Genomic DNA, 25,003 nt, shown 5'->3' on the forward strand with positions numbered 1-25,003 from the left:
GTCTGTCTTCAGTCATATTTATAATATATATACTTTGCCCGCAAGATTACCGCATAGATTATTTGTTTTTCAGAGGACGAAGAATCAAACTGGAAGAAAATTCAGTGTAGTAAGTAAAACACTATGAAAGCATCTTTTTACAAACTCTCACAATTTTTTTACACTTCTGCATAAAAAGCATTACGCGTGCAAAGGTGCGCCATTCGTTTTATGTGTGGTTTTAGTGAAGATGCACGAGCTACTAAGCACAGGCCTGAATAAAGGAGACTTGTGAAATACTGCAGTCTTTGTGAGAGTTTGATGTTTTGACATAGTTTTACTTTTGTCAAAAACTATAAGATTTACCTCAAATCTGCAGGAATTTGTTTCTGATGTTGGATACTTAATTTGACGTGCAGGCATTCGATTTCTTTAGGTATCGAAGGACACTCTGAGTATCTGATCAGACAAATGGTCATTTAACCCTCCTATTGTCTTCATATACTTTGGTGTTCGCAGTCAAATTTGACCGGTCCTGTTTTAACTGCCATTACATTAACACTGCAGTACATATACAAAGAAGTGTGTGTGTGTGTGTGTGTGTGTGTGTGTGTGTGTGTGTGTGTGTGTGTGTGTGAGATCTGGATGGTTACTAATTCCTTTTCTTTATGGCGGTCCGGGAACACCATGGTGTTACAAAGTTCACTAAATCATCCAAAATGCAATGAAAGTGGTGATCAGCAATTGTATATGTTCAAATGTCTCCTGTGAAGGATATCAAAAAGCCTCAAAAGTTATGATTGATAAAAGTAGTAAATCGGTCAGATTTGACCCGAAGACAACAGGAGGGTTAACGGAAGAATGACTCCTTTAAAAGTAATGTAAAGACGCTGTAACATCTCAGGGAATGTAATCAAGTGAAAAAACCTGAGTGCAGGAAAACACGGGGCCGGTGTGTAGCGTGCTGCAGCAGCAGTCTGCTCTGCACGCAGGCTTCCTCCAAGTTTACAGTAAAACAAACTGGTGGTGTGACCAATGGCCATTTACAATTAGTAATACTATTACTAGCATTAGTCTATATTTTGGTTGAAACTAAGCCAGAAAAAAAAAATACATAATAATAATAAAATATATAAATAAAATCGATTTTTAAAAATAATATTCGATTATGGAGACTAACGAATAATCGAATAATCACTGGCATCCCTCTGCTGCAGAGCCTTTCTGTTCCCACCGCCTGCTGTGTTGCTCGGCTGGTTTTCCGTGTCCTTAAGCCGAGAACCGCCCAAACCAGTCTTTAAAAGCTGTCACACCCATTATGGGTTATAAACCTGTTCTCCCTCTGAATGACAAGCCTGTGTTTATAGCACCCAACCCTCCCTGCGGGCCTAGTGTTTGAGAAGTCTGCTGTACACATGTAGATGACGCTGAAACCCTTCACCTCCTTTCCCCACTCTGTCTTCCTTCCTACATTTTTTCCACCACCAAATATCCTGCATGCCTCTTTATGAAGGCCGCAGTGGAGCAGAGACAGGTTTATTACCAGGTAGGTCGACTCGTACGAGGAATTTAACTTGATATCATGGTGCATACATAAAAGTAAAACAAAAATAAAAAAACACTATTTTAGGAAAACTATAATAACATATAAAGTCAATAGCAGAATTTACATAGAAATAGAATGGAATAAAATGCAGTGCTCCAGTGCTCCAGTGTTTCGCCTCTTGGGTGAGCTCAGGGGAGGTCTCAGGCACTTCCAGCTTCTCGGCTTTAACCCGAGGCAGAGCGAGGAACGTGTGTGTGTGTGTGTGTGTGGGGGGGGGGGGGGGGTCGTTCTGTATCCAGCTGTCTCCATGTGTCTCTGTGCCTCTGCTGCTGCTGCTGCTGCTGCTGCTGCTGCTGCTTCACACCAGCTGCAGACAGACATCAGGCGAGGCTGCTCCAGCTGACACTCCGCTACATCAACAATGGGCTCTTATGTGCGTCCCCCTCATCTAACACTACAGACAAAACTGGAAGATGGGGAAGATTATGGCAATTATGGGAAGAAAAAGAGCCGGAAGTGTTGAAACCTTCAAACCTTCTCGGGAACTTTTTTTGTTTTTTGATAAACAAGCTCTATCTACTGATGTTCTTCGAAGCGTCTTATTAATGTTAAAAGCACAAAAACAAATTCCCATTGTCTTATTGTCATGGTAAAATAAAAGGCACTCTCCCGTGAGTTGAGTATCATTAGCGCCTTTCAGCCTCTTTGTTTTGGTTTTACGCCCCAACACCTTTAGGTTCCACTGTTGTGCCCTTACGAAAATGAACTATAGTATTACTATAGTACACTATAAGAGTTGTATAGTATCCTGTAGTAAGTTTGTAGTGTTCTATAGTATTTTTCACCAGCTATCGTATTACTATAGATTTTTCTGTAGTGCCATTTTATTAGCTATAGTAGCTCTATAATAATTCAATAGTAATACTATGTATCTAGATCTTTGTAGTATTCCTATATTATTTTAAATAGTATAACTATAGTATAATATATAGTGTTTCTATAGTTGTTTTTTGAACACACTATCGAACACTCCTATAGTAATAGCATGATATTGTCATAGTGAATGCATATTATTACTGTAGTGTTTGTAAAAGTATTACTATAGTGTTTTTTTTTTGTGTTTCCGTATTAAGACTATTATTTTAAATAGTACTACTATAGAATAATATTTTGTGTTTCTGTAGTTGTTTTTTGAACACACTAGAACACTCCTATAGTAATAGCATGCTATTGTCATAGTGAATGCATATTATTACTATATATAGTGTTAGTAAAAGTATTACACTCTTAGAATGAATGTGTACTTTTTTTAACACACTGCTGTGTCAAAGGCAATTCAACACATTCAGTGTCATTTCTGAACTATTTCACACACACACACACACACACACACACACACACACACACACACACACACACACACACACACACACACCACACACACACACACACACACACACACACACACACACACACACACACACACACACACACACACACGTGTGTAAAATAGAAAAAAATAAAAATGCACATAGTCAACACATTAGTGTGTCCACTGTCCTGCCCAATCACGGTTGAGTTATTTCAAATGTATCATTCCTTAACTGTCCAACTGTCCATCAAATGTCCCAACTGCCATTTCACCTCTGGCTGCTGTGGAGGATGGATGTCATTTCTAAAAACAGGGTTCATGTACCCTGTTTTTAGAAATAGCAAGAAGCTGTTTTTGGTAAAAAATAAAACTCATTATAAACCAACTGTAAACTGCGTGACCAGCAGAGGAAACATAGCGTAGCATTGGGCTAACCAGCCACATATTTCCCTTGGTATTTGGGCTCCTCAGAGCTTAAAGTAGAGTGAATATTGTCGTACAATTCATTCATTCATTCGATTCAATAATATGACTAAATTAACTCTAATATTGTGCTGTGACTTTTTGATGTGTAAATAGGCAACTGCTACCTAACAATTACAACCTCATAAGATGATGTTGTGACGCTTGTTCCGCCCCAAAATGCTGCTGTGTTTGGACGTTAGCATGTGGGGCTTTTTTGGTGATTGCAGTCAGGTTTTTTGAGTCTTTCCAGGACAGTAGTCCTTGTCTGTGCCCGAGACTTGAACATCTTGCAAGAATTTGTCAAATCTAGGATAAACATCATGACCGGGTTATTGTCAAGAAACATGTTGGCATCAAAGTAAGCTTTTAAAATTGGATAGTTTCTGTGTCAGTACTGAAACATACATTAGTGAATCTAGTATCACATAAACAGCACCCAGTACGCAGCAGATGGATGTCAGACATGTCACTGCTGCCATATGGCTCAGACAAGCTCAGATTAAATTGACTTTGTTGTGCCCCGGCTTCCCCTGGATCAGCACACTTACCTTGATCCATTCCAGGGGGTAATGGCTTTGACACGTTGTGGAGAGGGAACAGTGGGATTAGCTGCGCGGTCACATGGGCTAATAATACAGACACCCTTCTGTAGAGGAGGCAGTGAAAGCAGCGTGGGTGTACGGTCAGATTGAAGAGCTCATAAGGATGTGGCAGCCTGCAGAGGTCACAGGGGGCATCTGTCACGTGACCAGCTGGGTCCAAGCAGCCAAACCTGCTTTTTTAACAGACTGCAGGCTGTCTGAGTTATGAGGCTTGCTAACTAGCTTGGCCAGTAAGAAACCAAAGCCTCACGGGCATGCTGAGGAATGGAGGGGTCAACCTGAGTGTGCATTACCAAAAACATGTAGGCTACCAGTGGCTGCCGGAATCTTCTTCAAGAAACTGGTACTGGCCTACGTGCTGTGAATGGATCAGGCACGACACACGGGACATGGATGCACTAGCTCCAAAGCGGCTAATCGGCTAGCTAGCAGTGGGACTCAGCTACCCCTCAATAAAAACATGCACTGTCTTGCAAAATGGTGGAACCAGATCTACATTGATTTTGGAACTGCAGAAAGTCTACACATATTCCTTTACAGACTGAACACCGGCCTATTTCAAAAGCTAAAAAAACACCAGATGTCTGTATGCCATGCAGCACGTTAGCCTTTTTGAAGCTAATGCACTCACGCTTGAGATTGTTTGGCCTTGTTGCAGAATTTCTCGCTGTTAATCTTCATGGCAGATTGCACTTTTTGTAAGTCACTAAATGTAATGCCCCACGCCTACAGTATGTGCGGTGGAACCCAAACATGACACAGATGTTGCAAGTGCTAGCAACTAGCGCAGAAACAGTACACAGGTTTGTTTTTGTGTCACTGCCTCACTGACCATTACCTTTGAAGCAATTACGATGTTTCAAAACTACAAGGGTTCACACAAAAACACCGATAACTAGTTAGTGTTGCTGTTTTCCTCTACTGGTTTCTGTCACACACAAAAGACACACCTGTTGGACACACACACACACACACACACACACACACACACACACACACACACACACACACACACACACACACACACACACACACACACACACACACACACACACACACACACACACACACACACACACGTGTTGATATGATCATCACAGCAGCTGCAGCTACACAAGGGCCTCCACTGTGCCCCCGGAGACAGACGTGACTTTACACGAGTTCATTGCCACCAGTGCTTGTGTTCACTCCCTCGTGCTGCACAACATGGACGTAGATGAGGCACGGCAGGGGAGGACATGTATCACTACTGATTCACTGAAGCACGGAGGAGAGCCACTGGAGCACTGTCACACCTGAGTGCGCAGAGGTCCTTAGCAGGGTTCCTTTAGAACAGGGGTGTCAAACTCAATTTCATTGCGGGCCACATTCGCATTTTGGTTGCACTCAAAGGGCCGGTTGTAACTTTAAGACTGTATAAAAATACATATATAAATATTTAACATAGATAAAATAATGTATTATATTACATTATTGGCTCTGCATTGGATTATTATCGGATAGGGTAATACCTTCATAATTAACTACGTCTGAAAGCAGAAGTCTAGGGCAAACAATTGCAAGTCTCTTCAGTGAGAATGTCACAAAATGATTTAAAAAGAAATCCAAATTCTGAGAAAAAGTCAATTTGAGATGCATTGTGGGACATGGAGTTTATGGGTAACGTGCCTCCGTAAACTAACATGTAAACCGTATAATAAACACATCATATTTTTTGCAAGCTCTTGTGGGGCCACATAAAATGAAGTCGCGGGCCGGATTTGGCCCCCGGGCCTTGAGTTTGACACCCCTGCTTTAGAAGAATACCACACGTACCTTTCAGAGTAATGGTGCAGCCTAACATGGAATTTAGTCATTTTAAAAACAGAAGGGCGAGGTCGTTTATAAACTGTAGGCACTGTAGACAAAATACTGCTGATTTAATTATTCAAGATTATTTAAAGTTGTATGTTTTGGGAACATTTTCTGATATGAATCAGGCTTTGAGTGAAATATAAACAAACTTCTTTGTTAACATGTTAGGAATATAGATAGGAATGGAACAGGAACATGTGGTGTATTTAAGTGCGACTGAAATGGAGGTGTCTCTCTCAAAAACCTACATTTGCAAGGCCTTTAAAGTACAAAACAGGGTGAAAATAGTAGTTACCACTTAGGTAAGTTTCAGAGAAACCGGCTCGAGATACACTTTTTGTTATATTCCATGGAATGCTCTTAACATCCCGATAGCAAATGAATATCTGAAGTGCTTTGACAACAAATCCATAAAAAAATGTCATCTGTAGAAGCCGTAATACTGTGAAAAGTACAACCAATCCGTTTAGCCGGAGGATGGCCTCCCTGCCTGTCAGCCTTCCATCGGGGCACAAACTTGTCTCGTGCCCTCATTGGTCATGTGCGCGTTCGTGTGTGTTGGAGGAGGGGCTCTGTAAGGAAGTGATTTTCTCCGGTTGTGTATTTTCAAATTCTAGCGATCTTGAGCCGGTTTCTCAACTTACCTACCCCCACCTTTAAATAAAGATATTATATTTGTTGTACTGCATGTACCTGAAAGAGGTCAAACTAATTAGCCCAAATTGTTGAATTGACTACACTAAAAAACTAGAGTTTTCTCTTGTAGTTTTTCAGCTTAAAGGTGGGCTAGGTAATTCACTTCAGAAACACTTGTTATATTCCATGGAACGCTCTTAACATCCCGATAGCAATAAATACATTAAATGCTTTGACAATACATATATACAAATATCTCATCTGTGGAAGCCGTGGCGCTGTAACAAGCAAGTCCAATGATCTGCCTCGGCCCGCGGCAGTGCAGGGAGCTGTTTGGAGCAACAGCTAAATATTGCAACAAGTGGCCATCAGGTCTGAATTAACACACGCACTCTTAAAACCAGATTCAGTCTTTGAAGTTCTTTCCAATCCCCATCATTCTTATCTTCATGTTTCCCCCAAATCCTTACACACGGCCACGTTACATATAACACAGTTCCACATGGATTCTCCTTATCTGCAGTCAATTTCAAAAGGAATCCTATTTATGTTTTTGTCTGCAGGTTGTGACCCAGCGAGGTTTGGAGGTGACTGACTGCAGATGAGTCTGTGCAGCACTCAGCTCTCCACACTATAATCTACTGCAGGCCATTGATTAGCATGAGGGTAAGTGGAGAGAGAAAGGCAAGTTAGATAATCCATCAGCCGAGGACGGAGGCATTGTCAAAGATAAACCAAGCAGTGAGAGGTGCGGCAGGAATACTGATGGTCAGGGTTTAAGACCTCACACTGCTTTGAAGTCTTCATTTCTTATATTGACTCAAGTGTTTATTTCATAGCTCAAGACAAAGGTTTCTTTTCTGAACAGCATGAACATGAAGTTGGAAAGGTTTATTAGTACAATGACAGTACATATATTATACTTGTATACAAATGTGATTTACTTTAGTTGAGCAAGTTCCCCATTTCACGACAGGTTTCTACTTCACTACATTTCAGAAAGATATTACATGAAAACATATCAAACACTTTTTGCCAGACCAGTCTACATTTGATTTTAAAAGATGAATCAGGAAGGAAACTCCATCTGGAGGAACTTTGGGATGTTAGCCTTTGTACTCAAAAAGCATTATAGGGCCTCTTTAAATGTGACATTTTACAAATCAACACAGATATTAAAATTAGTTCTGCTTGAACTTTAATGGGTCCATAATATATTGCAGTGTATTGCACATATAGTCCCATTTGATGCACTCACAGTAGACATGTTTTCTGCATTGAGACATTTCACATTTGGGACTTAGAAGTACATGTTCCTCATGATACTACTCACACATGTTCACATTATTCAAGGCAGGACAAGTATTTATTTACAGTGCCAATATATATTTGTTGCGAATTATCTGAATACTTGCTCCACATGTAAGGAGAGATTATTCCAAAACGTCGACACTTTAGCCTTCCAAATACCCTGGCAGTGATATGTGTCGAGTCTGCACCCTTTTAGTCTTTGTCACAGAACGACACGTTGATTTCACAACTTCTACTAAAACCGTTTCTGAGATTCATTAAACTGAATTCCGACGTCTTCAGATGTGCACAGGAACACATTGCATAGCAGAGGAGTGAAGTGCATGAAGTAAAGTGCCCCGACAAGTTCTGGGTGGAGCGAGAGAGATACCCTGAGGTAAAGATAAAGCCCTTCAGATTACAAGCTGTCTTTCTAAAAAACACCAACACAGGAACACAGACTTTAGAAGGGTTTAGACTGAGGCATTCACAGACAAATCCAAGTCACAATCTTTGGTGGCGTAAGCCCCTTCAATCCTTCAGTTTCTCCTCCATGGTAGTTCTGGATCTTCATAAGTTTCTCCTCTTGCTGACCCATAGACCAGCAGCAGGTGACCCATGGGTGACCTCTTCAGCCCCACGGCCTCTATCTGTACTCCAATCTTATTCTTCATGTTGCGAAGGCGATAGGATGCGTGTGCAAGTATCACTGAAAGCAGATGGGAGTGACTGTGAATGTTTGGCAAAACACGCCTATAAAACTCTTGTTTCGTGATGAGTCAAACCGGAAGAGTGTCAGCGTTGAGAAACTACATTTCAGTCCAAAACATGTTCATTGATTTTGGAAGATCTGTGTTGTCATTTCACAATACTCCGAATGATCCAGATCATTATACCATAGCTAGATGAAATATATCAACACATCCTCACTCCCAGGTCGGCCTTATGTTGACGTTATGTCAATTCCCCCTGTGTCGGCTTTTTCTCAAACGCAAAGGGGGGGGCCTTAGCGGTCCATTTTCATAACTTTCCGGATGTCCATAGGCTTCTATATAGCTCCCTAAATGTATGTTGGAGACGACTTGAGATCGCGAGCGAATGCTACCCGACAGATCCCATTCTCACAGCGTTTATCAACCTTTTTCTACTCAATATCAAGCCCACACTTATTGTTTTTACTTCTTTATTCTAAATTAATAATGTAGGACTTTGTTGCCGGTCAGTTTCTGCGGTGGGATTTGACGCTCATGGAAGCACGGCATTCGTTTGTGTCGACTGCCCTTAAAGGCAATGTGAGCGTCCATTCTCATTGGATAACGGAGAATTGTACACCCGGAAGTAAGTATTCCCCTTACTGTCGATTGATTTTACAGTGATATCTACACTACTCATCGACTAAAAAACACCAGATTATCCTTGCTAATTACACAACATTGGTTGGTTTAAATTGTGTGCAATGCTTTTGTATTTTTCCCCTTCGATTCGGAGAAACAAATATTTTTTTTGAGTAAAGGATGGCAGAAGACACTACACTACCCAGAATCCCCAGCTATCGTTTGGACTACACCATGTGCTCTGTTTGACAAACCCTGATCTTCACATTTCTCCCTGCAGAAAAAAAAAACATGGCCGAACTTCGTTTTATTCTCGGTAGAAAATGCCTATTTTAAAGTTAGTTTGGCCATTAAAATGCGTTTTGATGTCATTTGATGCGAGAAATATGAGTTGTTATTTCAGATTATGTGTGCAGTGGATGTACATGATCTTTAGTTTGCTCGTTATTACGAAGATTACTTCAGGAAATTGTGTCCATACAACGTTTTAATTGTTACCAAGGTGGTTGCTAGGGACGCTGCTATCGATATTATTTCTGTTATGTTGTGTAACTGTTTAATGGTGTTATCTTTATTGCTACCCCCCTTCCCCGTCAATGTATAGTGTTGGTCCACAGCGCAACGTATTAGTTTAACAAAATCCGCATCTAAAGATAGCCTACGTTATTTTCCCCTGTGCAATTCCAGTCTCACATCTCACAGCACATCGTCATTAACAAATACCGGAAAACAGACCAAAACATTTAAAATAATAATACTTTATTCCGAGTGTGCTTGCTTTTCTCTTTGAAAGTCATCACATAACGGCATTGTAATACACGGTTCGGCTGCATTACATATTACATATCTGCCGTAGTTCTGTATTTATAGAGCCCTGATGAGAAGACAAACATGAGGAACTGAAAACGTGACGTGGATCATAAATATATCAGCCATTAAACAACATCTTACATTTCTTTTCACACAATACGTCTCCTTGCAGTATCAACACTAATTCGGCTCACTTTTATATTTGATCCAGTTGGTAGATAGGCTGTATTTACACCATAAAGGTGCACAGCTGATATAAAGGGACACCTGGTGGTTAAAGCATGTTATTGAATTCATTATTTTTATTATTAGATATTAATAGGATCCCTATAAAGTATATTCATTACTCGTTATTCTCTACTAATAGTTAATTAAAGACTGTATGTAATGACTATTTTGCACATCCCTTTCAAGATTTTCTAAGGTTTATTGACATATCATATAGGCCTACACAACTGTGGTGTAGTTCTGCACTGAATGAAAAACTTGGGTTGCAGGTTCCTCAACAGTGCATTACAAGACATCTATCAATATGTGTGCATACCTCCAGCAATGTTAACTATGTTGAAGCACTTATTTTAACTGATATTATACATAATGTATTATGCTCTTATAAGATGTATGCAGATATTTCATCTCCGGCCTTGTCAGGTATTGAACAATCAATAAATAAAGAACACAGAATTGTTAATATAAAACACAGAATTTGTGTGATTATACTAAATGATTTTCAAATAAACACAACTGCATATTAACTGTTACACATGCTGATGTAACGCAAATGTTCCAACTTGGGATCAATAAAGTATATCTTATCTTAAGCTGATCGATGGCTACTGCCATATTTGCAAAATGTGCCTCTGAACCTTGACAAGTGCATGTTTCAGGCTTATCAATTAATGTAATGTAATGTTATCACAGGGGTCACAGACATGAGACCAGCTGTTAAATAAAGCTCTTCTGACCTTAGCTGGCATGTGGGTATATATATTAATACTGCCCATAATGGGCACCATTTATTAATTATATGTTTTAAATGTGAGTGTTTCCTGTCCCCTAAACCTCCAGGGATGTACACAGTTTAATACTGGCAACTCCAGTTTGGACAGTCTGCCGGTTCCATCCCATTTCAAGTGCTGTTAGAGGCTAGGCGTAACCCTCGGAGCACACTCTCCAATCACAGAGCTTGAGGACTATCACGGGGTTTGTCAAACAGAGCACATGGTGTAGTCCAAATGATAGCTGGGGATTCTGGGTAGTGTAGTGTCTTCTGCCATCCTTTACTCCGAAAAAATATTTGTTTCTCCAAATCGAAGGGGAAAAATACAAAAGCATTGTACACAATTTAAACCAATCAATGTTGTGTAATTAACAAGGACAATCTGGTGTTTTTTAGTCGATGAGTAGTGCAGATATCACTGTAAAATCAATCGACAGTAAGGGGAATACTTACTTCCGGGTGTACAATTCTCCGTTATCCAATGGGAATGGACGCTCACATTGCCTTTAAGGGCAGTCGACACAAACGAATGCCGTGCTTCCATGAGCATCAAATCCCGACGCAGAACTGACGGCAACAAAAGTCCTACATTATTAAATTAAAATAAAGAAGTAAAAACAATAAGTGTGGCTTGATATTGAGTAAGAAAAAGGTTGATAAACGCTGTGAGAATGGATCTGCGGGTAGCATTCGCTCGCGATCTCAAGTCGTCTACAACATACGTTTAGGGAGCTATATAGAAGCCTATGGACATCCCGGAAAATTGAAAATGGACGCTAAGGGCCCCCCCTTGCATTGGAAAAAGCCGACACAGGGGACTTGACATAACGTCAACATAGGCCGACCTGGGAGTGAGGATGTGTTGAATATATATATATGTAGTGTTGGGAGGGTTGCTTTAAAAATATATTCTGTTTCAATTAGTTACCTGAGAAAAAATGGAATCAGTAATTTAATATATTTTGTATCTTAAAGGTGGGGTAGGTAAGTTTGAGAAACCGGCTCGAGATACACTTTGTTATATTCCATGGAATGCTCTTAACATCCCGATAGCAATGAATATCTGAAGTGTTTTGACAACAAATCCATAACAAAATGTCATCTGTGGAAGCCGTGGCTCTGTAAAAAGCACGACCAATCATTTTAGCCGGCCCGGCTAAAATAACTGGATGGCCTACCTGCCTGTCAGCCTTCGATCTGTGCACAAAACTTATCTCGTGCCCTCATTGGTCATGTGCGCGTTCGTTCGTGTGTGTTGGAGGAGGGGCTCTGTAAGGAAGGGGCAGATTTCTTTTGGCTGCCTACTTTCAAATTCTAGCGCACTCGAGCTGGTTTCTCCATTCTTACCCTACCTTTAATGTGAACTTTGAAAATAAGAAACCTATTTATAGGAAAACCTGCCTTTCATTCAGCATATTCAGGCAGTAGCCTATATACACCAACAATGAAACATGAGCACATACTACAGTTTAAAAAAGCAGAAATAAAATCTGAGCTCACAGGAAATACTCTGTTTTAGTTTAAATTAGGGATGGGAACGATTAATCGAATATTCGAAATGATTCAGGTATTCGAATAATTATTCATGTATTCGAATATGAGTTATGAATTTTTTTTTTTTTTTTATTAATTTTTTTTTGTGGGAGGGATGCCTAAGTTGATTACATATTATCAAATTGAATAATTCAATGTATACGACAGTGCCATAGCTAAATGTGTTAGGTGACGTCTAAAGGTGTGTTTTGCTCCGCTCACCGGTCCCTCACAGGGGCAGAGCTGCAGGTGCTGATCTCTCTCTCGTGTCCGGTTATACTATACTCGCGTTTATGTCCAAATCCATCAGATCTAGCTAGTTCTAGCCAATGATATGGCTGCTGCCCCTCCCTACACGCAGATCACGCAGACTCAAACCTCATCTTAGGCCCAAATGTGGCGCAAATGAGCTCCGCAGCCATTGTGAGGTTCCGGCGCTAACAGTTCACGAGCGTGCTCCTCCGCCCCGTCAACACTCGCGACACATGAGTGGCCAGCCTAAACAACAATAAGCGCTGCTTGGCAACCGTGTGTGGCGGCAAAGTACATAGACATTTTGACAGGAAAGATTTAGTTTTGCCGGTATTCAACATATTTTACCAGTCATAGTCCAGTAATTATTTACACTCTAAGAAGAGTCCTACACAACAGACATGGCGTCAAAAAGGAGTAATGTGTGGAAATATTTCAACCAGGTTAGTGAGTGCGGTGTAGAGGTCAAACTATGCGAAATTAAACTTATATATACATGCTATACCGCAACCTGCATTCCAGCTGAGAGGGTCTTCTCTACAGCTGGCCTGATTGTGAATCGCCTCCACGCCTTCAAACTGTGATCACCAGTTCAATACATTTGACAAATTCGACGTGGCTTCTACACTTATTTGAACATGTATGTATTTAAAAAAAAATATTGAAAAAAAATTGGGTGAAAAAAAAAAAAGTTTAGCCAATTTTTTTTTTTATAGGATGTGTACATTTCGGTTAACCGGTTAACCGTTTTTTGGGGGGTCGAATATTCGAATATACATTTGCTTTCAAATTCCCATCCCTAGTTTAAATACATACAGTGAAGCTCACACACAGAAAAGGTTCACCTGCTGAATTAACAAAAGAACACATGAACCAAAGAAAGTGAAAACCATAAAGCAGATTCAGGCACGTATCGATCCACACTTAAAGTATGAGCCTACAGAACAGTACAGCTTACAGAGAAGAAATAAAATCTGATCCTTTTACAACAAACACTATATGCACTCTTCTTTAGTAATCCCCAATTTTTTAAAATGTAATAGTAATCTGATTACGCCTTTTTTTATGAAACTGTAAGGCAACACCGTTACTTTTTTGTATTCTGATTACAGTATCCTGTTACTCCTCTAGCCTGTTAATATCCCTTATTCTATTGACATGTATATAGACTTTTTGCACTACTTTGTATTTTTGTATTTTATTAAATATATGTTGCATTGTTGGAGCAGCTCAGGTCAGAAGAATTCCATTGCCATTTCTACACTGTAGCTTTGTGCTTAAGACAATAAAACCTTTGGAATTGAAATCTGCGTGTTTACTTACGAGCCAGGGGGAGAGAGATGGCAGACAGGAACCACATGATGCTCCCCAGCATGCAGAGTAAGATGTAGCTGGTGACCGTGAGGCCGATCCCGAACACTACAGGGTTGACTCTCTTCAAGCTGCCCATGAAGTCTTGGTTCTCTGCGGCCCACACTGAGCCCAGGAAGATGGCCGACCCCAGGGCCATGGCTGCGAACATCCCCTCAGTGTTCAGGCACCTGCAGGGACACGCATGAGAGGAAACGGTCAGTTAAATGTATTTTTGGTCTTCCCTTTCCTGTAGTGTGTTATATAGGTTTGTGCATGTAAATGGTCTGCAAAGGCTAAAATCCCTAAACTCCAGAACATAGTGACATCACTACTTAACACTCACACTGCTATTGGCTGAAGCTCCAACACATTATACGTGATAGGCTAAGGGGCGGGACATTTCTAAGCGGTTGACCAATTACAATAGAGCCGGCCAGCTAACTAATCAGAGCAGACTGGCCTCTGGTTTCAGACAGAGGGTGAAAAGAGCTACTGCAGCACAGGCAGTATGAGAAAAATAAAGAGCTTTTGAACATTAAAGCATGGAGACATGTCCCAGTAGAGGCACAACATACTAATATGAACCTGAAAATTACCAGTATTATCACTGGCTCCACCTAGTGGTTGGATGGAACATTGTACCTGTTAGTATCACAGACATTATGCATACCAGGACAGGAACCAAGATAAAGTAAATATACTCTTAATGCAATTCATTAATTTCAGCCCTGAAAACCCTTAAACTGTTTAATTGTTTTCCTCAATTGTAAAATGCACAGCTGCATTAATTTATCTGTGACACAAAATAATAAAAAATAGAAATTATCCATATATTGTTCAACAGTATATATATATTGCTCCAAAGAGTCATTTACATAAGGAGATACATAACCCACATCAAATCCACTGTCCACTTTACAGGTGAGATCATTGACTCGCCAGTGCCCTCTGGTGGACGAACTATGTAACAACCAGCACATTTTTAAATCACCTGAAAAACATCTTTCTTGTTACTAACGGTCATCATCACATATTTCTTTATATCAACTTATCTGTCATAAGCTATAACAAAACAATATATTCTTCAGTAGTCTATCCACTGTAAGAAAGTTACTACATTTCGGAAAATCTCCAGACATCATGTAAATAAACAAAAAAGAAGGTTAGCTTAGCATTAGCCTTTTCCACCAGTCCTGCTAGAAATGCTAGCCCCTTGTATTCATGCTAAATATTTGCTTCCTGTATGTGTTTAAAACATTTTCCTGAGTCTATAATTGAGTTGAGCAATCGTAACTCTTTGCATGTGACTTTATATTTTAATCTCGATTCAATACAAGTTGTACCCTCCGCATATCTAACACACACCCACACAAACACAGTGAATGTGCCAACAAGGGAACCATGCTTTCTATGTTTTTACTGTGTAAAAAACAAATGTAATGTGTCAGTCAAAGTCCATCTTTGTTTAGGATGATGACTCAGAATTTACTAAATTATCCAATACTGTGTGATCTCCCTAATCTGGGGTTCAGCTGTTTAAAGCGCTGTTTTCCCACCACTGTGCTTCTGCAAACGCTGACTAGACACACCTTATGAAGCCTTCAGGACTAAATATTTCAACACACAGGTCAGCAGACAAACCATGACAGGGCTATTCTTAGTATATTAGGCTTTTGTTGTTGGAACAAAGTGGTGCCATCTATGAGAAGATATTTCCCCAGATGAGATATTTAACCACTTGTTTCCTGGTCTGAGTAAATCTGTCTTCCTCCTTAGATAATAAACTAGTTCTTCAGGAAGTGTGCAGCAGTCTAGATTAGAGCTGCTGCTTAGACTTGATTGTATTTATTATGGCACAGGACTATGGGAGGGCTCCAAAAGAGTGTTCATACTTTTAAAGGGACAACTCAAGACACTTATATATACAGTCAATGCTCAAGACCCACTGGTTTTAATTGGCTTTTAACTGAAATATATGCTTTATTCTGTCCTGTGTTCGTTGACTTCTGTTGGTATAAAGTGTATTTGTTAATTACAAAGTTAAGAGTTGCTCCATTAGGAGGGAGTTGGTATTGCTATTATTATTATTATATATTTTTTTGTTGTGTTTTATTTTGGTTACTTTCTGTTACTTTTGCATCTTAAAAGTGCTAAATAAATAACTTGAATGCAGTCTGTACCCATTATTACATACTAGGTGCTTCATGACATACATTGCGCATTATATAGTAATATCAATGAAAAAATCTTACCTATATCCTACATAAGAGGACACATTGGTTAAAACTTGTTCAAAAGAAGACAGTTTTATACAGACAGTAACAGTACATCACATGATCGCTGAAACATTATTTTCCATTCACTCCTAAGGGACTCAATCCAACTGTCTGTGGTCTGAGGTGGAACAATTATTCAGATCTTATACTTCAGTAAAAGTAGAAGTACCAGAGTGTAAGAATACTCTGTTACAAATAAAAGTCCTGCATTCAAAATGTTACTCAAGTACAAGTAGATCAGTATTAGCATCAAAATATATTTAAAGTGCCAAAAGTAAAACTACTCATTCTGCAGATTGGTCCATTTCAGAATAATATATAGGATATGTTTTGTTTAATTTACCATTAAAGTGTTATCAAAGCTGGTAAAGGTGCAGCTAGTTGTAATGACTTTGTATACTGCAGGGTAGCTTGTGAATTTACTCCAGGGGCCTATACTACGAAGCTGGTTCAACCTAACCTGGATATGTTTGAGTTAGCCGGTTGGCCTAATCCAAAACATACGCGCTCTCGCTAAACTGTCCTACGACGCTGGTTATCAAGTGGATCGCTCAAGCCAGCCGTGTCCTATCTAGTTAGGTGCGCGTTCACATGAAAGGGGTGGTATCTGGAGCATTCGACCAATCACAAACATGGAGAAGCGCACTGACAGCGCAGCGTCATACTTCCTGAATGAAAAGTGAACTATAATATTAGACAAAAATTAAGAAGTTAAACTTTAAACATCCATGACTTAAACACTTGCTTATATTTGTATTTTATATTTGTAAAATACAAATATAATGTATAATGTCTGTGTCTTTGACATTAGCGCTGCTAGCCACCTGTGCCCCCTGTACTACGAAGCCAGTTCAACATACCCTGGATATGTTTGAGTAACAAACAAACTAACAACAACAAACTAACAAACGAGATCTCGCTAAGCGGTCCTACGACGCTGGTTATCAACTAAACCAGGGTTTCTCTCACCAGCTGAGCGCGCGTTCACGTGAAAGGGGCGGGGTTAGCTACATTTGACCAATCACAAACAGGGACAAGTGTACTGACAGCGCAGCGTCATACTTCATTAATGAAAAGTAAACTAATATTAGACAAATATGAACTTTAAACATCCATGACTTAAACATATAATCCAGGATACAAGCCACAGAGTTGCACCTGCAAGGAGAATACAGAACAACTGGTTACAAAATAACTAGGCCTACCGAGTGTTTGAAAGCGTATAGTTTTATGATATCGCCCCATCTAAGACACGAGTGGGTCTGACTTTAATTACATTTGACTCGAGTGTTTCGTCAACATAATGTGTTGCTTAAAATAATACTTCTGCATACAGTATGTGACACTGTAAGTGTTGCACGGCCAGATACGGCTGGAGAAGCTGACTCAGATAAGGAAATATATGATATTATATGATCGATGATCTGATTGATGATGTACTATGAATGATAAGTGCGACACGTCGGCGTCTTCTATGCATACGGCAGTTTAAACTGTATTTCCTTTATCCTGTAATATGACCTGAGAGATTTAAACTCAAACCTGAGCCTCACGCGCTGCCTATGTATTTACCTCTGAATTGTAGTGGGGTAGAAGTACAAAGTAGCAAAAACATTGAAATACTCAAGTAAAGTACAATTACCTCAAAATCGTACTTGAGTACACCACTGTAAAACTCTTCTTCACAAAACTATATATCCTTTCTGCACTTGTTTACTTAATCCCTTTAACGTAGGCTACAGTGCAGTTTAAACTAACAGGACAACAACAACAACAACAACAACAACAACAAGCAATACACATGAGACAAAAACAACCATGAAAAGTGAATTTAGCTGCAAACAACCAAATAAGCACATCACCGACTACTGTATGCATATTATGTAATTTACCCAACAACGACGAAAGCCACCAGGGCTATAGCGATGTAGTTGGTTTGATAGTAAAGCAGGTTGCTGACCACCCTGTTGCCCCATCTCGTCAGGTCATTCCCGTCCGGTTTGCAGAACCTCTCCGAGCCGGGGAAGAAGTCTTCCCAGGATCTGAGCGGAGTCACCTCCACTTTAGCCATTTGCTGACAGCTCCGTGTACTGATCTGACAGGACTTCATCACAAGCCTTGAAGTCACCAAAGCATTAAAGCAACACACTGAACTCTCACGAGAGGTTGTAGACAGCAAGCTGCTCTCGTTGGCGTGTTTTTTTTGTGTTCACTTTATTAATCAAGAGTCATTTCCAAACCGTTAAGTCACTTATGTTCTGTCAATAACATTGAATGTTGCAAATAAATAATAGATAATCGTTAACAACAAAGCAAGGGGTCTATCCTGTTACATAAATAAAGTCACTAAACCACCCAACTGAAATCTCGCGCGATCAGTTGTGGACAGCAAGCTGCTCTCGTCGGCGTGATTAAACCTCACGCTATTGGTCAGAAACCACCGAAACACTTCCTGCTTAGCTGCATGCTCATTGTCACCATAGACATTTGGGCTGCAGTCGAATAGTCCATTTAGCTTAGGAACCTTCCTAACGGAGTGAAATGACCCGGAAGTTCCTCAGTGGCAGCCATGATAAGTGCCGTTCGAATTCTCTAGAACAGTACTTCTCAAAGTGTGGTCCGCGGACCACTGGTGGTCCGTGAGCGCCCCCTAGTGGTCCGTGAGTATATTGGTAACATTTCACATTTGAAATAAATAAATGTATTTAAGTTTTCCGCACTCTCGCGGGAATATCTCCGCAATCGAACGAGCTTAAGTTTCACTTTCGATTGCATGATATAGCCCAGATAAACACCTTCATCACACATGTTGTCACTTGTTTGTACCATTTTAAGGCGTTTTAATATTTTAATTTTGTTTGTTTGTTATGAGTTTTAAATAGATTTTGAAAGTGGAGAGAGAGAGAGAGAAAAAAAAAAAAGAAGCAAGCAGCGCTGAGTTGGGGGGGGCCAACATTTTTATTTGCACCGGGGCCAATCACAACCTTGTTATGCCACTGCACAGAACAATGTTATAATAAACATAGATACTGTATGTGAAATGGATATATCCGCCTTCTTTCATTTATCTTTCCATTCCCAACAACAATATACATAAATAAATGACATATTTTGGACATAGTTCGAATGGTGATTAATCATGATTAATTAATTTTTAAGCTGTGATTAATCTGATTAAAAATTGTAATCGTTTGACAGCCCTAATATATATATATTCTTTTCAAGTATTATGCTTCTTCATTTTAGCCGGAAAAGGGCAGGACTACGTCTAGTTCCAGAAAAGCTGAAGAGAGCCTGTCTGTGGCCCCTCAGGACGACCCAGAAGCTTCAACCTCACACTCACAACCTCAGCCTAATGATGTGAGTATTTCTATTTTTAACATCATATCATAATGGTCCTAGACAAAGTAAAATCTCTCTTGTTTGCTGCCACTCATATTAAACACACTTACACTTACACTTACACTTACACACACACACACACACACACACACACACACACACACACACACACACACACACACACACACACACACACACACACACACACACACACACACACACACACACACACACACACACACACACACACACACACACACACACACACACACACACACACACACACACACACACACACACACACACACACACACACACACACACACACACACACACACACACACACACACAATGCTGGCAGTGGCTTTGACAGGTGATGACTATAAGAAAGAGTGTGGGCCATACTCTAGTTGTGTCAAAGTGATGTGTGTGAAGTGAAACATCACTCAAACCATGTTCATCCCTCTTTCTACTGGGATCATAGCTATGTCTCGCCTGCTTCTCCTACTGCTCTTAAGGCCAGACTCAATGAAGCTTTAGCAAGAGTGGAGAGTGGAGAGCGAGAGAGGAAGAATGCCATGGCTAGAGAAAAGAGGGCAAAGACCACAGTGAGGAGTCTTTTGGGGGATTTGAGGGAAAAGAACCTCATTAATGAAGAACTCAAAGAGGCTTGATTTCTACTGAGGTAAGATGAAAGTAGCACTTTTAAATTCATGTACATCTTACTCTAACACTCTTTATTAAACTCCTTTGTTATTATATGAAGGGGACTTATTAATTTTTTCTCATACAATTTCAGATCTTCAAATAGACTTCAAGGCAAAGCAGGGCCATGAGTACTCAAAGGCCCACAGAGAGCTTGCCCTCACACTGCATCTACATGGTCCAAAGGCATACAAATACCTCACAGAGACTAAACATCTTCCCCTCCCTCATCCACATACATTACAAAGGTAGTCTTAATGTTGTTCAATTTCATTTTTGGAAATTACGGTTGCAAATACGTTAAATAGCTACTTCTCAATTTGTGTACAGGTGGCTGTGTTCGGTGGATGGCAAGCCTGGCCTGAACAAGATGATGCTGGATATGCTGGAGAGAAGATGCCAGGACGACCAGGCTGAACATGGATGTGTTGCACTCATGTTGGATGCCATGGCCATCAGAAAACATGTGCAATATAATCCACATAACCAGTCAATGTCTGCTTTTGTAGACATGGGTGATGGAAACAATGAGACCGATACTGCTACTGAGGCTCTTGTGTTCATGGTGGTTGGCCTACAAGGACATTGGAAGGCTCCCATTGCATATTACCTGACGAAGTCTCTGTCACCTGAAACACAAAGGGTCCTTCTCTGTCATGCTTTGGAGGAGCCGCATGCACGGGGCATCCGGGTGGTATCTGTCACGATGGATGGGCATGCCTCCAACGTCAGCATGTGCAACCAACTTGGGTGTGAGCTGAAGGGAAACCCACAGGAGCCACTTCAAACCAGTTTCCCACATCCCTCACAACAAAGTATTTGTAATGACGGATGCATGCCACATGCTGAAGTTGGTAATATGTTGCAGGTAAATGATGATTGTTGTAGACCTATTTGTACAAGTTATGTCTCTGCTGCTAAAAGTTGTATCTAAATATTGTTGTCTGTTCATTTGCACGTTATGGCTGGACGTGATGATCAACATTTTGCTGTTTGTACTTGTTTGAGCAGTGACTGAATCTTTCTCTGCAGGCATACAGTCCAATTGCAACGACCACCGGACAGATCAAGTGGAGGTTCATCAATCATCTCAATGATGTGCAAAAAAAAGACGGACTGCATGCTGCCAATAAAATCACAGACAAACATGTCTACTTTGAGAACCACAAGATGAGGGTGTCCCTGAGTCGCTCCGTGCCAGTTGCTCTCCGCACAGTGAGGGATCTTAGGTACTCTCAGTTTAAAGACTGTGAGGCAACGGCAGAATTCATTGACGTAAACAGTTAGTGATTATAGAACCAAGTACGTGTTTAAAAAAAAATAATTGATCAAAATGTGATTTGAGCATCAGGAACAATTTGTTGATAATTCTCTAAGTTCAACATGCAAATATTTTCATGAACCGTGATATTGCATATTCATAAATACAAAAGTTTGTATATAACCTTACACATACCTTCACACATTTTAGAGTGGTACAGCTCTGTGTGAAATGTGCTGTAGCACAAAGCAGGCCTATGGAGAGAAGGAAGTCAAGCAAATACTAAGTTTGCACGTTGAACATACCGTTTAGAAATAAGTACTCTGTTCTCTTTATGTCTTGAGTAGATGAGTATTGATTACAACTATCTGATACCTAATGAAACACTGTAATGATAGTGATTTAGATGCCGATATTTCTTTATAGATTATTGACAGGCTGTTTGACACAATGAATGGACGCAATCCTCGTGCCAAAGGATTCAAATCTCCCTTGGGTGCTTTGGATAGAGAGGAAAGCATTTTTGTCAAGAGCCAGGGAGTACTTGCTCACTTTGGTGACAAAAGATGGAACACCACTTCACCGATCTAAGAGGTCTATTAAAATAGTGCTTGTTATTCATGCATGAAAAGTTCACGACATGAGTTCAACGATACTCTGTTCCGTTATGCATCGAGTTCATAAGATGCTCTGTTCTCTACATCAGGTTCATATGATGCTACTGTTACAATGTGTTTTCCTTTAGTTTGGTCTGCTAACATGATGCTCTTTTATTTCAATGTTTTTCTGTGTTCACTTTTGTTTGTTGGAATTATCTTGTATTCATTGTTTTTGAGGTCCCAGATGCTTCTAAATAGTATGTATTACACAACATCAAGCACATGTAGGTGTCAAAATGGTATGTATTGCATGTGTGCTTGCATGTGTTAGCTAAGTGTCCTACAAGTATACTGTATATGTTTTGCCATGATCAGAGTCATAAAATGTTTTTCTTTTGCAGGTACTTGTCAGTCATCGGATTTGTCATTAACATCGACACGTTGATGCTGATGATTCCTGAACTGCTCCAAGTTCAGCGGTATGTCCTCACCTACAGGTTCAGCCAGGATCACTTGAGCTCCTATTTAATTCCATCAGAGCGTCAGGTAGGGTTGATGTTCTTTTAATTGCAATAACTTCTGAAAATGACTTATGAGTAATGTATGTATTGTGTGCCTGTTTTCCATACAAGGTGGCTGGAATAACAATCCATCTGCACGCCAGTTCCAGGCCATCTTCCGCCGTCTGATGGTTCGGTGTTTCATAGTGAGACAGGCAATGTGGCAGCCCAAGATCACACTGTGTCCCTGTCTGCGGTAGAGATGTCCTCTGCTGAAACTGCTGAAGAGCACCCATCTCCATTCGCCAACATTTCGGCTGTTGTGAGTGACCACAGCTATCTTCCCACTCGGTTTGGTGGTCTGGTGGAAAATGCGTTGGTCTACATCGCAGGATTTGTAGTCCGGCAGATTCTGCGAAAGCTGTCCTGTGATGTGTGCCGTGCAAGCTTGGTCAGAGATGCTGTACCTTCATCATTTGATGAGAGCTACCACCTTCTAGCGCTGAAAAATAACGGTGGCCTAGTGATTCCATCACAAGGCACAGTGAAGGTGCTGAGAGCTGCAGAGAGGGTGATTCGCCAAGCTTCAACAAGGCAAGCTCCAAAGGTGTCGACAGTCACCTGCATCGTCCGGGAGGAGATTGGAACGGAGGATGTTTTTCAGCTTGGGGAACACATTGAGGAGACGCAGTTTGGTATCGACAACCATTATTCCAACTTGTTGTGTCTGTGTTTCTGAAAATAAGACTACACCACCAAACTCACCTCTCTTGACCTGCAGAAAGGGAGCACGAGAAAGAAGCTCTGCAAAACAGTCCTCTTTCAGGGCTTTTAGCTCATTTAAACTTTCATGAGTAACTTTGTGTAAATATGGTTTGGGGCGGGGTGGTGTCATGTTCTTGTGTTTAACTTGAAAATGTACATGTTTTATATAGATATAGATGTAGATTTTCATTTTTTCTGACATAGATATAGATATTCATTTTTACTAATATATAACTTCTGTCTATGTATAATGTATTATTGGTTCTTCATTTTTCAACTTATTAAAATAGCTGAGTAGTAGGCCTACACAATCTGCTTCTGCTTCTCTATCATATAGACCATTAGTGTGTGTGTGTGTGTGTGTGTGTATATATTAGCCTATATTATATATCGTGTGTCTTTTGCAAAATACCTATCATACAGGCTATCAAATACCAGAATATTCTGTTGCTGTTAAGCCTACTATAAATATTAAAATACGCCGAATCATGTGTCCGGTATCATGCCTATATATGACGTTTGCAGAAAACCCCCCCCGTGAAAATCAGTTTTGTATTCAGCGAGTTATGATTGATTAAATGCGCTGACACTTCATTGCGCCTGCCAGACAGATTACACTGAGTGGAGCGGGTGCCCGGTCCAAGATGGCGGCCCCACGGCTCGTCAGCGCCAATAGGCAGTAGCGGTCGATGCGGCGTCTACTCTTTATATGGAGCTGACTGCACCACTTGCATAGACCTCACAGCGGGCGGAATTTATGGGATTAGTTTTGTATCATAAAGATAAAGCAACACTTTTTCAGAATAAAGCAAAACTATGAGTTTAAAAGAAAAAAAAACTGAGTCAAGCAAAATAAAATAAATTTCAAAAATAAAACTATAAGTTGCAAACAAATAATTTGTGTAATCATGTAAACTATAAGTATTTTTTCTTTGTTTTAACATAGGTTTTTGTTTGCAGTTCTTGTTTCTTCTTTCTCAATGATCAGACTTTTGCTCTCGCTGCAGCACTCTCGTTTGCGCTCCCTCATTTTTTGTTTGAGATTCTGACACAAACATCCCAGTAGCCAATGGGGACTTTCAGGGGTGCGTCCCCATTGGCTACTCATATATGTAAGTATTGATCATTTGTGTTGTTTGTGCTATACCGTCTGTTTCTTTATTGTGTAAAGTGAGAAGTAAAGCTGTGCTATGAAAGTTAGCTTGTGCTACCTTTAGATCCATAACAATGCAAGCTAAGTAGCCTAACAGTTAGCTACATAGCTAGCATTGAGTGAGCGTTCAGACACCGGCGCACACACTCAAACAGACTCGTGTGCCTGACTACCAACAGGTTTTCATGATTATGTTTAGATATGCAAGTATAAGCCATGATAGCTTATTTTATTAACACGCTAATTTGATATGAAAATCAATGGAGGCTGAGTTAACTTTGTAGGAAAACCTCCGTCCATGAGCTGTGTTTTATTTGTTAACTTCATATTTTTCATTTCCTAAAACATTTATGTTCCTCTCATATTAACAGTGTGG

At 40.2% G+C, this 25,003-nt stretch overlaps 1 long non-coding RNA gene and 1 pseudogene across 1 annotated transcript; one reads left to right on the forward strand and one right to left on the reverse strand.

Moving 5' to 3' along the window:
* Positions 1-7,421: 7,421 nt before the first annotated feature.
* LOC117446762 (PRA1 family protein 3-like) lies at positions 7,422-18,820 on the reverse strand (annotated as a pseudogene).
* Positions 18,821-19,560: 740 nt separating this feature from the next.
* On the forward strand, positions 19,561-21,021 carry LOC139433842 (uncharacterized). The gene is made up of 4 exons (XR_011643244.1): positions 19,561-19,662; positions 20,129-20,329; positions 20,444-20,597; positions 20,680-21,021. It is a non-coding gene; the product is annotated as an uncharacterized lncRNA (long non-coding RNA).
* The last annotated feature ends 3,982 nt before the right edge of the window (positions 21,022-25,003 follow it).

Source organism: Pseudochaenichthys georgianus, chromosome 5 (assembly GCF_902827115.2).
Source record: "Pseudochaenichthys georgianus chromosome 5, fPseGeo1.2, whole genome shotgun sequence".
Taxonomy (NCBI): domain Eukaryota; kingdom Metazoa; phylum Chordata; class Actinopteri; order Perciformes; family Channichthyidae; genus Pseudochaenichthys; species Pseudochaenichthys georgianus.